This window comes from Dasypus novemcinctus, chromosome 7, assembly GCF_030445035.2.
Source record: "Dasypus novemcinctus isolate mDasNov1 chromosome 7, mDasNov1.1.hap2, whole genome shotgun sequence".
In the NCBI taxonomy this organism is placed as follows: domain Eukaryota; kingdom Metazoa; phylum Chordata; class Mammalia; order Cingulata; family Dasypodidae; genus Dasypus; species Dasypus novemcinctus.
Genome location: NC_080679.1, coordinates 45,321,521 through 45,338,903, shown reverse-complemented (window position 1 = coordinate 45,338,903; position 17,383 = coordinate 45,321,521). Strand labels below are relative to the sequence as shown.

Below are 17,383 nucleotides of genomic sequence, written 5' to 3'. Positions count from 1 at the left end.
GACAGCTGGAAACCCACACAGGATGCCAAAACTATGTGACCTACATTTGCTGCTAGACAGTGTTTGCTAAAATGAAATCTAAGATTCAGAATCTTTTAGTTTAAATTTCCTTGGGAGTATTATGTGTACTGGAAACGAGTAACAGATGCATTCCATTATTTGCTTCCAGGTATTTAAAACCTCATTAAATTTACCTCTCCATCCTTTAAAAAAAAGGAAAAGAAGGTTTCTCACTGGGGTTTTTTTCAGATATAAAGTAGTAATCTATTAAAAGTTTAACTAATTTACCATATTTCTGTCTCTTTGGAATTAAGGTAAAATCTGAATTGAAATGTACTTTTTGCATTCTGGTTTACATTTGCTTCTTATTAGTATGGATCAAATACGTAAAGCTGAATGATTAACATTGCAGTCAGATTAATTTTATCCTCATGCAAATAGTCTGAGAGTTAAAAGCAAATGTCTAAAGGAGAATCCCACATTCCCACATGCTCTAAATTATACATTTCTCTGAATGAACCTACTCAGATCTAGAGACTAACTCCTTGACTGGGCATAGACTTCATTTTTATAATTGCTGGGAGTGGAAATGGGGGGCAGCCTTTACCTGGGGCCCCACGGAGGAGAGATTTCCCTTAGCAGTCAAGGTCTGTCCACGCCCTCCAACCTCAATACCCCAATGGAGCGACACAGCCTAAACCCAAAGTCAGTGACAGCACATCCTTGTAATCTTTGATGTCTTTTCTGAACTGACTGGGCTCCTTTGTCTCCCCCAAATTTCCAGGGGACATTCACAAGCTCTTTCCACATTTCCACAGATATCCCTCCTAGCTTTCCCACTGATCTTTATTATCCTCTTTCTGAACACCCCCACCCTTAATCCAACTAATCTGCTGAGATCCAGCTCAAAGGTCCTTTCTTCTGGAAGTCTTCACCAACTGACCAGAATGAATCATTCTCCTGTCAGTGCCACCCACACATCTGCTCTCATATCTACAGCACTTAAAAATCACATACGTAAACGATTCTGCCCTTCCAATGGGCTGCTTCTCCCTAGCTCTCTCTTCCCAATATGTGGACACCCTCTGGGCCCCATTTTACTCATTTGTGCATGTACAGAAGACCAAAGAGACATGAAAAATTGAATGCAATACATGATCAGGGACTTTTTGCAATCCAGGAAATTACTGGGACACTCAGTAAAATCTAAATAAGATCTGTAGGTTAGGTAATAGTACTGAATCAACATTAATTTCCTGATTTTAATAATTGTGTTGTAGTTATTTAAGTTATGCTCTTTAGGAAATAACTGTTGTATTAGGTGTCAGGCAGCATTATGTCTGCAGCTTTACCTCAAACAATTTGGAAAAAAAATAATGTGTGTGAAAGAGAAATAAAGCAAAATGTGGGAAATGTGATAAAATGTTAGCATTCAGGAAATAGGGGCAAAGGATATACAAGAGTGATATGTGCTATTGTTGGAAATTTTCTGAAGCCTAAAATTTTGTCAAAATATAAAGTTAAAATTAAAAATAAATAAAACTCAAAACCAACCAACCAAACCTTCTCTTGGTTCCTCTTCTTCCAATAAACATGGTTGAAAGACACACCTGGCTGTCTCTGCACTTCTCAGTGACGCACCCACACTGCAGTCCATTGTCCTTACCTATTACTCCACTGAAATGGTCTTGACATCATGCCCAATGATTTTAATGCTTCCAAATCCAATAATATTTCCCTATCCCCTTCTACTATTCCTTCCTGCAGCATTTGACACTCTCTCCACTTTGTTTCTGTAAGTTCAACTCCTTAGTCCTAAACACTGTTTCTGACCTTCCCCTTATCTAACTTTCCAGCTTCCCTCCCACCATTCCCCACAAAGATCCTTCTTTACAATTATTTGAAGTGGAATACGATTTCATGTCATTAAGACTCTGTCAGTGCACCTTCTTTTCTTAGATTACCCAACTCCAATTAATTCATCAGTTGTCAACTCACCTATAGTGACTTCTTTGAGAAGTCCTCACTGAAAGCCCTATTGAATTTTGATGGTACTTGCACCCTTTGATTTCTCTCTATCACACTTAGCAACATATAATACAGTTGCCAGTTGATTCCTCTATCTCCCCACTATAGAAATCCTGAAGGACAGAGACTGTGACTTATTCATCTTGATATTCTCAAAACCTAGCAGAATTCCTGGTACAAACTAGGCAATCAATGTACCTGGGATGAATAAGTGATTGACAGAAGTGACATGTTGAATCTGAAAAAAGAATCTGGTTTCTTATTCTTAGACCTTGAAGACCAAAACTCTATTTTTAAGCAGGATTCTATTGTTAAGAGGCAGAAGCATTAGGTTTTTTCTTTTTTTTCAAGTAGTCATATTTCATTTGTATGGCTATTTAGTACACTTGGACTGTAATACAATTTGTGGAACTACTTTCTAGCTCCTATAATAATAGACCAAAATGAGGGAGTAAAAGCTTTCCATGCAAACTTTCCTTGATTTGCAGGTGTTCTCAAGTTTAATGGTGGTTATATTTCTCCTTATACTCTAGTTTCCTAGCGGTTTCCATTTTGTAGAGAAAACGAAGTTTGGCACAGGGCATAAAATATGTTCATTACTCTCAAAGCAGCTTCAAAAATGATGCTTAAATAATGACTTTATTCTCCAAAAAACTTTTAGTCCATCTGCTGGAACAAAATGAAATTCTGGAAGGGCATCACAAGAGAAATGCTTTATTTTCTCCCTGTAAGCTTTCATCCCAGGGACCAGGATTCATAACCAAACCAAACCAAACAAAACAAAACAACAACTATGAGCTATAACTTACATCTAAAACCATGAAGTCTAAATAGAGATGACACATAGCATTCACATCAGGGGGAATATTGTGGAATAGCAAATTCAACATTTTTGTTTTTTAAGAATAACAAAAATCGGCACCTTTTAAAATTTCTGTATGGTTGCGAGAGAGAAGCATTCAGAGCTAAGGGAGGCCTGGGGCCTAGTTGCATCGGGTTGGAGTTAGTATCCTTCTGTACTTCTCTTCTTCTTTCACCTTATGGAAAACATGGTTTCAGCTCATAATGTGGTTTTGTGGGATTTGGATTAAACAGGGATTCTGGATAAACAATAAACTATGAGAATACATTAAAAAAAGATAGCAAATTGGGAGAGAGAAGGAGAATTGCTAAGAATGAAGGGGTTTGTCTCAAATACTCCTTTTCCACACACCCAAAATTTAACTCAAATGTTGCTTCTTGTGCAATGAACTCCCTACACACAGAGAATAAGCATTCATTTCTAGCCCATGGCCCAGTAAGTAAGACCCTGGGTCTGTGAAATGTGTCTTCTCATTCTAGGACCTGGACTGATGGGATAGCCCCTATCTAGGGCATGAGTTCTAATGGTGGAGAGAAAGAGTAAGAGAGGACAGGCTGAAACAGCCACACATACAGCTACTGCTTAGAAGCAGCAAATGTCATGTCCATTCACGCTGTGTTATGTCACATGGCCAAGCTTAAAGGTTATGAGGCAGGAATGCACATTGCTCCCACAGGTCACAAAGGCAAGTCACATGGCAATGGGCAGGCATTATAATTCTAATACAGGGAAAGGTTGCTCAACTGGGAACAATAAGCCTATCTCCCAAAGCGTCGTACCAAAAAACGTAGAAATGGCCATCATGGCATGTATAAGCTAAGAGACCTGAGACTTTCCTCAAAGGCACAAGAGAGCTTCTGAAAGTTCCTCTACTCCACAGCGTTATGCAAATGACAGATAGTCAGCCTGCACACCTGGAAATAGGTGATGAAAACACCAGTTTTGGACTCTTCTCTCACTAATGTCAGTTGAAAGAGTAGTCATGCCAAACAAATCTCCAAAATTTTTTAAGAATTCTACTGGGCTCCCCTTTAAGAATTTAGCTGAGAAGGGTAGGAATAATAATTCAGGGAACATCTCAGAGACCCTTCAACATTTAACTCTCTAGCTATCCCTCCAGATCATACCCCCACATCCTTTGCATGGCTCTAATATGAAATGAGGCAGGAAAATCTTTCTATCTTCTCCCTGAAACTCAGGGAGGTTTTTAAGACTAAAAAGCCAAATTTTTTACATCTTTGCTACCCTTTAGGTATGATGAGACCACCTTTTGTAGCTTGATTGGAGGAAGATCAAGGGTTCAAAAGAAGAAATTCAGTGAACTCCAGTTTGGGGACAGAAACACTTCGATTATTAAATCAGAATAATTCTCCAGTGACTGCTTTAAGGAATTTAGAGTCTCCTAGAGGAGAAAGACCTTTCACCAATAAGTAGGAGAAAAACTTTCAAATCTGTGTTAGATAAGTTTTGTAAGGGGCTTATTGAAGTCCAAAAGAGAAGAATGGTAAATTCTATTTAGGAGAGGAGTGAAATGAAAAGTTTTCTGGAGAAGATTAACATAAAATAGATTAACACATGTAGCATATATGGCTTTGCATTTTCCCACACCCCTTCCAATTCTTTTCCCTTCTAGTCACAGAAGCATTTCATTTCTTAATAGTTACATAGCAAGCCTTGAGAAATAACTGTCTGTGAGTTTGTGACTGATAAGTAAAACATGTATACTTAGACTTCTCTCCCAGGAAACTCCAAGAATAATCTAATTCATTAAGGACTCCCCTCTGGACCATCGAGCATGAAACCCCACATAAACCCCCCTATTAAATGCTTTCACTTGCCAAGCTGGACTTGTCTGAGTCTTTCTTTGTTCTTTGTCCCTCTCAGTTTGGTGAGAAGCTGTCATTTTACACAATTCCCTGCTATACTCAACACAATTCTCACTAATAAGGTAGGATAAAGCCACTCTGGACAGAGCAAAGTCTGAAGGCTTAAAACTAGACATGTCACCAATTTTGAAAGAGATATCTTGACATTTCCAATTATAAATTGTATTACATTCTCTTGGACCTACTAATGGATTTTGCTTTATCTATTTACTTTCTAAGTTGTTCGGTGCCTATGGGTTTATAAATATTAACACTTCTTCTTAAATTATGCCTTTTATCATTACATATAATTTGCTTCCTTATCCAGTTGAGCACTTTTAATGTTAATTCCAGCTTATCTAATATTAATATTGCCCTTCTGCTTTTTTCCCAATATCCTTGCTCATTCCTTTATTTTCAACCTCTATTATAAGTGACTCTCTTGTAATCAGCACATAACTGAATTTTATTTTGATCTCGTTTGATAGACTGTCTTTTATTGGCAGAATTCAGTTTGTTCCCATGTGTTGTGATCACTGCTATAATTGACTTTATCCCATTCATTTTATGTTATATTTATTTTTGTTTTATATTTTCATTTTTTCTTTTTCCCCTGTTTTTCCTGGTTTGATCAAAATGCTTTCCATTCCATTCTTCCCTTTATGAGTTTCACAATATTTTCTTACCACATTAAATTGCTCTGTTTTTTCCCTTCTCATCTTTACTCACCTATATCTCTTTTTATTGTTTGAAAATGAAATACTATTTTCTCTACCATGATAAACTATTTTCCTATTGAAAGCTTTTCATTCCCTTCTGTTCCTATCCTAGTTGAATTTGATCTTTGAAATACTTTTACTTCCCTCTCATGCTCTCCTATCCCCAGTTCCCAGGTTTATAACAGATACCTTAGCCCTTTAAGTTTCAGATTGTTTTTAGAATTTCAACTACAGTTAAGAGTTTTAAACATAAGATTGAAGTGGTCAAAATTGTATGTTAAAAAGAGCACTGTAGCTGCAAGGGAGAAACTTAGATAGGAAGCAGATTTATAGCTTATATTTTAAGATCATCCATATGCAGAGTAGGAACTCAATAATAAATAAGTAGATGCAAACATGAATGGATTATGTACAAAAATATGTACATTGTTTCTAGAGACAGGCATGTTTTTAAATTTTGTGGTTTATAAATATACTCTCATAAGACGTAGTAGATGAGTTAGAAGCAACTGGTGGAAATTTATGTGATGATGAGATCATAAACACATGAACTTAATTTTCTGATCCTCAACATTAGCTTCTACACTGACATCAGCTTAGCTCTGTAGTAAAAGAAATTAGAGTAGTCACAGAAAAAAAGCACTAGAGATCTAAGGAAAGTAAAGACACAAAATGGAATGCCTAATTTTATTTATATTTTCTGTGGGTTTTGCTTTGTTTTAATGGAAAAAACATATTTAAGGAAAACATGAAATATATTTTCTTTATAAAAGTGTGGTATTCCCTTAACACCCTATGATTCCTAAATCCAATGTTACAACATTACAGGTTAGTTCCAATTATCTTAAAAGATAATAGTGATAATATCTACTATGATATTATGCCCAATGTTGTTCTAAGAATTTCATATGGATGTTGTGAAATTGTATAAGAAATCTCAAAACACAAGCATTTCAATTCAAGCTAATTAAAAATACACTGTAGCTAATCTTTGTTTGAATCTAGCCTAATGACTTGATTCAGAATACAGAAAATGCTATTTGCATGACTAAGCTCTTGCTCAGAATATGAAACAATAGAGAAACAGTTAAATAAAATACGGCATATCTACTTCTGAAATATTAGTTGTACATTTTCAGTGATCAAATGACTCATCATGCTTTATTTGTGGTTAACTCTTTAATGTCTAATTTCTTGATTAGAATGTATCTTATAACATTGGTTTTCTTCACTACTATATTCTTTTTTTTTTTAGAGATTTATTTATTTATTTATTTCTCTCCCCTTCCCCCCCACCCCGGTTGTCTGTGTCTATTTACTGCGTCATCTTCTTTCTCCGCTTCTGTTGTTGTCAGCAGCACGGGAATCTGTGTTTCTTTTTGTTGAGTCATCTTGTGTCAGCTCTCCGTGTGTGCGGTGCCATTCCTAGGCAGGCTGCACTTTCTGTCGCGCTGGGCGGCTCTCCTTACGGGGTGCACTCCTTGTGCGTGGGGCTCCCCTACGCGGGGGACACCCCTGCGTGGCACGGCACTCCTTGCGCGCATCAGCACTGCGCATGGGCCAGCTCCACACGGGTCAAGGAGGCCCAGGGTTTGAACCACAGACCTCCCATGTGGTGGACAGACACCCTAACCACTGGGCCAAGTCCGCTCCTATATTCTTGATGGCTACATAGTGTCAGTTACATAACTGATAATTAAGAATTGTTAAATTATTAAGTGAGTCATGTATAAATTTAAAAAGTGCTTATAACCAAACAGTAAATAAATGAAGGAAGGAGTTTCCAATAGTAAGTGTAAAACTATATGAAATATGCTTTTGAAAAAGAATAGAGTAGAATACTTATGATAACTGCTCTGTAGAAGTGAGATTATGGAATTTATTTTTTACTGTTTTCACAACATGAAGATTATAACAGGAGTTCAAATGGAACTTTTCCAGTCTATGTACTGAAGTTGAGAACAATAATAGATTAATGCTCACATGCTTTGACAAAGGTTCCAAATTATCTATGCATGACTTCCAAGCACATCTTCTATTTTCTTCAATATTTCTTTCTTCGTTATTTCAGTCCCTCTATATAAGAAAAGGTGAGAATGGGGAGAAGATTAGTACAGAGGATTTCTTCAGAGACTTTTTTGGAGTGCTTTTTCTACCCACCTTCAAGCCACAGAAAGGGGTGGTACAAGATAACCTCTCAGAAGGCTTGGAGGAAATAGTCTCTTACCAGCTTTCACTTAGCCAAGTCCAGAGTAAGGACCGTCAGCAAAGAGAGCTACGTGGAAGTAGTTTATGCTTACAGAGTTTGGCAAGGCAAATATTCCTGGTGCTTCACATGGAAAAGGGTGGATATCACAAAAGGTAGCCAAGTATGATCTGCCCTGGGATGACCTCAACCCCGAATCTGTGAGACGTGTACTACCAGAAACAGGAGCTGCCAAGTCACTGTGCTCCACAATTCTGTGTTGTGAGATGGGAGATATGGTGGTATCAAGGGGGAAAGCATGCACAGCCAGGGAAGGGTGCTGTGAAAAGGTTTACGACTGGAGGATCACCAAAGAACCCATAGATGTAAAGAAAGTCACCCGTTGGACATCTGCCACCTAGAGCCAGAAAACCAAGAAAGAGAAAGCTCTCCCTTCTCCCTTCCCTCCTCAGCATGTGTCCAAGCTTAGGTGAGCTGAAAACTATTGAGGACAGGGGAGAGAAGCTTGGAATTGCATGAGAGACTGAAGTTTTGACATAGATGAAGCTCAGCTTCTTAATGCCTGAGAATAACATTGTCTGTTAATGTATGAAAGGAACTGGGAAAAACTGTGGTGTCTGCCTTAGATATTCTTTGAGCGAAGGCAGGTATAGCAGTTTTGAAATATTATGTTGTGAGGAAAATAAAGCTAGTTCACAGTACTACTCCACAGACCCTAGCTCAGTCATTAACCTGGTTCTATTAGCAAAAGAGAACATAATGCTAGATGCCTTTTAAATTTATATACACATACATGCGTGTGTGTGTGTGTAATTCAGGAGGATGAAATGTGACCTGGAGCCCTGAGACTCCAGCTTTTAAACAGGTCCTCTTAAACCTCCCCTGTACAGTCCCTTGCCCCTCATTTCTAAAACCAACAAGACTCAAAGGCTCGGCCTTTGCCATCCCCCTTTCAATGTTTGAATGACTTCTCGCTTTCCGAGATTGCCCAGTATTTCCAGACCTCATAGAAGCCCCCAAATATAAAATCATCTGATAAAGATACCACACATGTGTGTGTTTTATGGACTGTAGGAAGCCACTTAGGCAGACTCGTTCAGACAGAGAGGCTGTTTCAAGCCTGCTGAGACCAAGTCACTGACATCCAAATGCTCTACACAGTTCTGATATTCAAAAAAAGAGAGTCACCTCTCCTCCTTCAACAATCTGGATTAGCAGAGACAGGATTAGGTAATTGTCTCTGAAGGTCCATTTGCTGGCAATATGTATTTATTAATGAGACTTTTAAAGTGTGTGTATCTCAGCTAAGATGGAGTTGAAGAAGGACAATTACCACACCGTGGAGCCTAGAGTGATTACAACTGAAAATGGGAGGACTGCATCCAGCATCCATGTGGAATCTGAGCCTCCTCTTGACATAGAGGTGCAATGGACACAACCAATCCAATGTCCACATAGAAGAGGTGGCATGGAATTGGGAAAAGTGGACATGGTGGACGATGGGTATGGGGAAGGGCAGGAGGAGATGAGAGATGGAGGCGTCTTTGGGACATGGAGCTGCCCTGGATGGTGCCTCAGAGGTAATCACCGGACATTGTAAATCCTCACAGGGCCCACTGGATGGAATGGAGGAGAGTGGGGGCCATGATGTGGACCATTGTCTATGAGGTGCAGAGGTGCCCAAAGATGTACTTACCAAATCCAATGGATGTGTCATGATGATGGGAACGAGTGTTGCTGGGCGGGGGGAGAGGGGGGGTGGGGGGGTGGGGTTGAATGGGACCTCACATATATATTTTTAATGTAACATTATTACAAAGTCAATAAAAAAAAATTAATTAAAAAATAAATAAATAAATAAAGTGTGTGTATATTTTCAAGCCCCTCAGAAAATTTTAAATGCTTGTGTGTTACCAGACAGTTGGGCATATTCATTTTCCATTGCTGTAAACTCAATTGGTTCTATAATATTATGTGCCTCAATATTTGAGGATCGATACCTGTCAGCAAGGAGTTTGCTAACTTTTAATTTTGCCCTTTAATTTTTAATCTATATGGTTTTTAAGAAACAAATGTAACACATTGACTTGAAATTTAGTTTAGTGAAAAATCAGCTCCTTCTGGGCAGCAGCTTTAAATTAATCATCAGTTATATTTATTGAGTCACTACTAAGGGCCTAAATCTCAGTTGCATGTCTTTAAACAGGCCCCTTCTGCAAAGCTCATGCATAGGGAATGTGTAAAATGCTTCTAGAATGGGATGAACTTTTCTAATGATTTTGCATTGAGTGTTTATTTATATATGTATAATGAGAAATGTGAACAATAAGGCTATTTCAAAAAAGAAGAATGACTGAAGAAGACAGTCAAATTTGGACCCTATCCATCCCTATCCTTTCCCTTTTTTTGGTACCTCTTTCCATCTTAACATCTCTCCAAGGTCCCCAATGTTTATGCCATAAGTGAGAACCAGTTAAATGTTTCGAAATCATTTGTAATTTTTTTAAAGAGAAATGCATTCATTTATTCAACAAACATGTATAAGTCATTTTTAATGTAGTAGTACATGAGGGAACACTTGCAAAGTAAACAGAGTAAGTTAACTGCGCAGTAACTGCTAGTTACGTGATGAGGTCACCATGATTGTAATGATTTTCCAAGCATTGTGCTAACTGAAAGAGAGTCATCTGTGAACAAGGGTGATATGGTCCCTGCCCTTCCATACCTTACTTTCTGATTGAGTAAGACAGAAAATTCACAGAACTACAAGCAAGGCAGTAACAGCACAATAAGGCTGATGGAAACAACCAGATGTTTTGATAGAAAAGGTGGGAAAGTAATTTTTACAGATTTGAGTCTTATGTAAAGGTTTGACCCAATGAGTCTAAGGTGGCTTCCTTTTGTAAAAACAAAAAACAAACAAACAAACAAAAACTACCCTGCCTATATAAAACGAAATGTGTCATTTGAAACTAAATTTATCCATGTAAGTCCTCTGGATCATTTATTTATATCTTTTAACACTACCAGGTAACTGACCTCCTCTTTTTTCACTCAGGTTACATATGGTAGGATATGTATTTACTAACTTTATATAACAGGAGCATAATGCAATCTATAGAATTATCTTCTGGGAGAGAGAGAGGGACATGACAAGAATCCCTGCCTGAAGAAGAAATTAAGATACTAGAAATAAATTCCAAGTTGAATTTGTCATTCTAATTCCATCCTAAAATTGGTCATTGGATTCGTTTTTTCCCCCTTCTTTTTTTCTCTGAATGTAATCCAATTACTAAATAGTTTAGAGAAATCCTAATGAAGTAGGAGTGCTGGTTAAAGGGGAAGGAAAATTAGACTTTGAAGTACAACCCCAAAGCCTGATTTTTTTTTCTGTTTCTTTGCAAGCATGATGTTTTTGTGTAATTTAATTGGCTCATTTCTCATTTTTGTCATCTCTTTCTTGTTTCCTAGCCAAGAGGCAGACCATTGTACTTTGTGCCATTGTTTTAACCTCTATCAAAGGCCTTATTATGCATATTCTGTCATAAGTAATATCAAAATCCATAATCCTTGTCTTCAACTGAGTTAAATATAATGGAACTTAAAACAACCAATTATGTCCTTGATTCAGCTGGTGTGTAAGGTAGAGAATGCAATTTCCCTGGAGGAAATGGGAACTTCCCGACTCCATAAAATACTTTTAAAGGAATTTTTATAATTGTTCATATTCCCTGCCAGGGCCATCTCCCACTGCACTTCCCCAAGCACTAAAGAGCCAGCTATCCACCATTCCCAAAACACAAGGTACATTTTCCCCAAGCAGTGCTTTTGTTCCTTTTTCCCTCTGCAGAGAAGCCTTTCTCCCCTCCTTGCGATTTCCCTTCTGAAATCCTACACAGCTTTCCAAGCCCAGCTCAGATGTTACCTTTTTCTTGAAGCCTTCCACAACCCCAGAATTATGCCTGCCCGTTTTTGTTCCTATAACACCTCTTTTCACCCTGTGCCTGATATTATAGGTATTTGTGTTCTCCTCTGTTTCACTTTCTAAATAGCAAGTTCTTTAAGGGCAGGAATTTTGAAATTTCTGTTTCTGTCCCTCCAGCCCCTCACGCTGTGCCTTTGGTTTGATAGTCATTCCAGAATTGTTTTTAATGGACAAATCATCAGTCTGTGTATGCATCCATAATGGTTCTCTCCAGAATTCTTGTGAAGGTTGCATATGGATTTCTTTCTCAAAAAAAAAAAAAAATTAATAATAAGACTTTTTATGGGAAAATATAAAGGCTAATATAAGGGAAAGGATAAGGTTGGCTTTTTTCCCTGCAGCAATGCCATGTCCATACAAGCATTTTCCTCTACTGCTTGCACTAAACATGTAACGTGCTCTGGTAAACACTGCTCTCTGATGCAAACCTTTCCTAATGTAGTCAGCTCTCTGGCCAGGGCTTTTCATTAAACAATGCACCATGCTGGGAACTGTATTATTTATGTGACATGACAAGGACTTTGAATCTTTCATTAGCCTTTATAAGATGGTTTCAGAGTAATAGCATTTTCCACCTCTTTAATTATTGAATGTTAAGGTAATTTTAATATATGTTTACTGGGTATTTCTTTTAATTAATTCCAGATTCGAGGAGTATCCTAGAGTCTGCCCAGCCCAATCATGCCCACAGTCTCCAATGCGGGAATGATGTGGACATTCAAGTCCTTAAATCAAAGAAAGATCCTCTCCCTCCCTAATATTTGGAAGAAATTTTCAATGCATGCTCACTCAATAACTAATTTTTAGATTACTTCCTCAGTTGGGCTCATCTAAAATGAGAGCAGAATGTTTGGTTTTTACATGTGTTGGACTGATCTCCGAAGAAGATTAGCTCTACAGGGAAAGGTATTTTCCTTTATATACCTGCAAAAAAAGAGATTTCCCAGTTATAGAAACATTTGCTATAAGCTTGCAGCTTTCGTTCGACCCTGCCTGTGGCAGTTGACCAACCATTACATTTTCAGACAAGCCCAGGATCATGCTCCGAGAATGGGTCCAGGGACTACAAGACATGCCCTGAGACAAGCCATGCTGTGCAGCTTCAGACCCTTCAGGGGAGGCTCATCTCTTGGTTGTGTTACGGTTGCCTTATGAGACAGCAGAACGCTGCAGACATTTACAGTTCCCAAAAGTAACCAGACAGGCCAGGTTTGGATCTAGGAAACTTTTTAGCTCATACGCATATTTAATAATGGAAACCTTGGTTCGAAATTTCCTACAGAGATCTTTGCTTTGGAAATGGCTTTATTTATACACAGCTGCAAAATACCATTTTGGGAATAGTTATGTGGGGCCCAGTATTTATTCTTTCTGTGACTTCTGAAAAAAGGCTTTCGACCTGTAAAATGAAAGCCCTTCTGTTTTTCTTCAACAACCATAGCTACAAATGTAACCCAGACTACAAAAACCGAGTGAAACAGAGTCCATTCATCTACTTATGATTTGCTGCTTCAGTAATAAGGACTTTTTCTCAGAAAATCGGGATGCATTTTATTACGTTTTCTTTTTCAGATACTATTACATATTTAAGCATGCAGAAATGGTTATAGATATTTTTATTTCATTTAATACTTAACAGTGCTGGGTATATTGTCATTATGTGGCTTAAAACAAACATCATACTTCTTATACTCCCAAGGGAGTTTTGAATTCCCTGGAAAACTCTGCAAAACATTTGTCTCATTAAATTAAAAGTAAATAACAAACAAACCACCACAAAACCCTCTCTTTAATCAGCAGAATGTGCACCACTTCATTTTTCTCTTTCTAATGCCACCTTAATTGACTAAGGATCTAAGGTCCTCTCTTACTGCTTTATGACTAGACGAAGAAGAAGCAGGCATCTTCCTGTAGCACAGACAGCAAAATGTAGAACCAAAACAGGAGAAGTGAGAGACTCTCATTCATTGGACCTTTATTTTTTCCAGGCTTGCCCTGGAAATAGATCGGTAAACAAGCCCCAGCCCTTAACTAGCTTAAAGGAGGAACAGATTTTGGCCTCAAGGTTGTGGGATTGCGGTCCAGGTTGTGCTGCTTGTGGCATAAACTTTACATTACTTAATTTCTCTAAGCCTTCATATTTTCATCTTTAAGATGGGGGCAATTAATTTTTGCTTTCCTTGTTGATCAAGTCAACTGATGCATAAAGGTGATTTGTAAATTATGAAGCACCAGAGAAGCACAAAATATTACTATAAAAGAGAGAAATGAAGAAAATTAGTTTTTAAAATAAGCCAACTATGATTTCCTCTAGATTGTAGAATATGTTATCGTTTGTTTTCTAATTGCTATTGAAGTGTTTTCACAGCAGGGAGGTCTTTTCTGTATGCCCTCCTGCCTTTTGACAGAGTTAAGCAAAGGAACCTAATCTGTATCCAGAAAGTTTTGGTCAAAAGTGTTATAAAATGGCAAAAATACTAAGTGTTCTGACATCTTTTTGACATGCAGAACACTCTTACAAGGCCTAGCAGTAATTCAATACCTACTATGCGCCTGCCAGGCATGGTGCAAAACACTGTCTCATATGCTGGCTCTCCAGTTGAATGCGTTTGTTAGGGTAACACTGACTGTCACGACAAGGAGACCCCAAAATGTGTAATGGTTCAAATTCAATAAAGACTTAATTCTTGCTCAGATGAAGACCAAAATAGGTGTTTCTGAAGGGCAGGGCTGTTCTCCAAGCAGCATTTCAAGGACCAGACTCCTTCCACCTCGTGATTCAACTATCTTCAACACAGGGATCCCATGTTTGTCTGCACTGCATCGAGCTGGTGAACAAGAAGATACCTCAACCTGGAAGTGTTACAAATCACTTCTGCTGATAGTCCATTGTCAAGAACTAGTCAGATGGCCCCACCCAGTTGCCAGAAGAGCAAGGAATAGTAGTCCCTGGTTGCGAGGGGAACCTGGAACAAAAGTTCTTAAAATAAAATTTACCCTTTTAAGCATGATGAACTGACACTGTCTATTCTTCTATTCTATTCTATTTAAGTCTCTTCTATTTATTCTTTTATATAGTTGGTTTTGACATACTAACTTGATTTCTTAACCTACTTTTGGTTATGACCCACATTTGGATCTAGCTCATCATTTCGGAAATGAGGTTTCCTGATATTCAGGTGGGTTGAGTGATGCACCTGAGGTCACAGGTAGTTGGCAGAATTTGGTCCAGACACTTGACTACTAGCCAATAGTCCAAAGATTTATTTTTACAAAGTGTTGTGAAAAATGTAAACATTTTCTGGTTTAAATTTTAAATGTGAGTATCTTTGCTGGGAGACTATGAATATGTTCGAGGTAGGCAAGTTTATACCTGAAAAATATTATTGAGTGATCCATTATTCTCTAAATCCACATGGTTTTAAAATATGAAGATGACCAGCTGTAAAAACATTAATCATAGTTACAAATATTTAGATAGTTTGAATCTTGAGTAAGTCGAAAAATAAGGATTCCACTTTTGTTTTCTCTTTTATGCATTTACCTTCATAATGCTGAACTCAATTTTCTCTGAAAATATTTAAATTCTAAAAATTTCTGAATTTCCACTCTTGAAAAAAACCTTCTAAATACACCTGTATGTAGTACTTTAAAATGATACATGGGCTTCTTTCTTTTCTCACAATGTTATTTTCCAATTATGGAGTCACTTGAAAAAGCTTATTAAAGAATAGCATTTGGAGGCCAAAAAACTCCATCCTCCTCAGAAAAACAGCCTTTCAATCCTGAAGGAAGAATGAGCGTTGAGAAGCCAAAACATCTCTGAAATGAATACACCCTCTTTAAATTCATTGTATTTTTATCTTTCTTACTTTCCATGCAAGGCTTATGATTTTCCTATGACCTCTTGCCAGCATTTTTTTATTAACAAGATTGTGTGAAAAATGTTTGTTTGAGGACACATCTTACATTTTCCTAAAAGAATTGAACAATAATATAATGAATATAATAAAGACTGAATGTTTATTTGTATGGGGAAGCTGCTGGGTGCAGTCCCAGCTGCTAGGTGAGTGTTTACTCAATGAGGAACCCACTCTAAAGCAGCAATGTCACTGTGCTCTATAGGTGGCAGGGAGAGGAGCTTGGGTAACAGCTGCTCTGAAAGGAAAAATGCCAGTCGTTTCCTTGAACTTACCAGGAATTGGCTTATGATCCTGAAGTCTGACTTTATTTTCTGGTGCCATCAGTGCAGTATCAAGTCATGGGAGTATACAGGGGCACTGAAAGCATAGGCTTTGAACCTGAATGGACCTGGTATCAAGTCCTGACTCTTCCCCTTACTATCTAGATAACTTTGGGCAAATTGCTTGGCCTCTCTAAATCTTCAGTTAATTCATCTGTAAAACAGAAGTACCTACATCACAAGATTTTATGAGGATTAAATGAGTTAATGCATGTAAAGCACTTGGGAAAATGCTTGGTGTGTGGAAAATGTACAATAATAGTTAGGTATCATTAAACTAAATTTGAGGACTGCAAAAGAAACTTTGCAAGTAACTGTGAGGCTTGTATTTTTAAAATCATTCATGAGCAAATCACTTTGGGTTAGAGAAGCATTATTATTTTTGTAAAACTCCATATTTATTTTAAAAGGGCTCTAAGGGCTGAATTGGATCCGCTTTAAACTGAGCAGAAAGGTCCTTTCTAGCATCATGTGGCAGAGTAATACAACAGATTAATATATGTTTAGGGAGAAAAAGATGCATCATCAGTTTGGTGAAGCAAGGTATATATCACATCCCAAGGTGTCATTCACTTAAATGAGTCTCCTGATGCTGTTCTCTATTGATCATTTGCTGGCTCAGAGTTCCCGACAAGCAATGCTCTTGGGGGCTTTATTAGATTTCAGCACCACAAACCTCAAGAGATTCTCAATTCCGGGTTTGGTGATTTGATGCAGTTAAAGGTAAATCTCTTTACACTGTTCAGAATCCAGAGAACCAAATGCTAAAAAAGTTTCATGTTATCCTAGCTTATCTCACAGGTAATTTTTAAAGGTAGAGAACTGGGACAATAATCTAGATAATCTATAAAGTCACTCTCAGGAAAGAAATCAGGGTTTTTCTAATACATGGTTTCCTTGCCATTGTCTGGCTGATGCTTTTTAGCCATTTAACTCTTAAAGATTTTCTATTTAAATGCATGACTTATTTGAAGAGAAGATTTACTCTATTATACACCTGTATTAAAATATGATCTTTCCTGTCTCGGTGCGGGATGGGGGAGACGGGATTTTTTTAAACACTAGGGACAAAATAATAATGATTCTATATTTGTTAAATTGGTAAATTTCAATTTCTACATCATATAGATTAGGTTCCCCATGAAAATACTTTATTTCAAAGGCAATTTCACAGGAACTCTTTGACAATTAATATACTATTGCTTTAACTGTTTTGTTCTCTGCTATATCCTCAGCACCTAGAACTGTGCTGGCACATAAATATTAGGTGAATAACATAATTCATTAAATTGATCTTAGCCATATAATTGTATTAAAAACTACAAAGATTTAATAAAATTTTCTACAGGATTATGTGGAATCAAAATAGATATATTGATTATTACTCATTAAAATGAGACTATTGAATAACTTCTATTGGTTGCTACTCATTTTCAAGCGCCAATATCATATAATTGAACACAATAATCAGTCAC

At 37.5% G+C, this 17,383-nt stretch overlaps 1 long non-coding RNA gene across 1 annotated transcript in view; it reads right to left on the bottom strand.

Moving 5' to 3' along the window:
• LOC131279161 (uncharacterized) overlaps window positions 1-17,383 on the bottom strand; it is a 121,570-nt gene that overhangs the window by 55,582 nt on the left and 48,605 nt on the right. Inside the window, exon 2 of the long non-coding RNA XR_009186513.2 lies at window positions 7,458-7,550. This is a non-coding gene — a long non-coding RNA (uncharacterized lncRNA). The remainder of the gene's footprint in view (window positions 1-7,457; window positions 7,551-17,383) is intronic.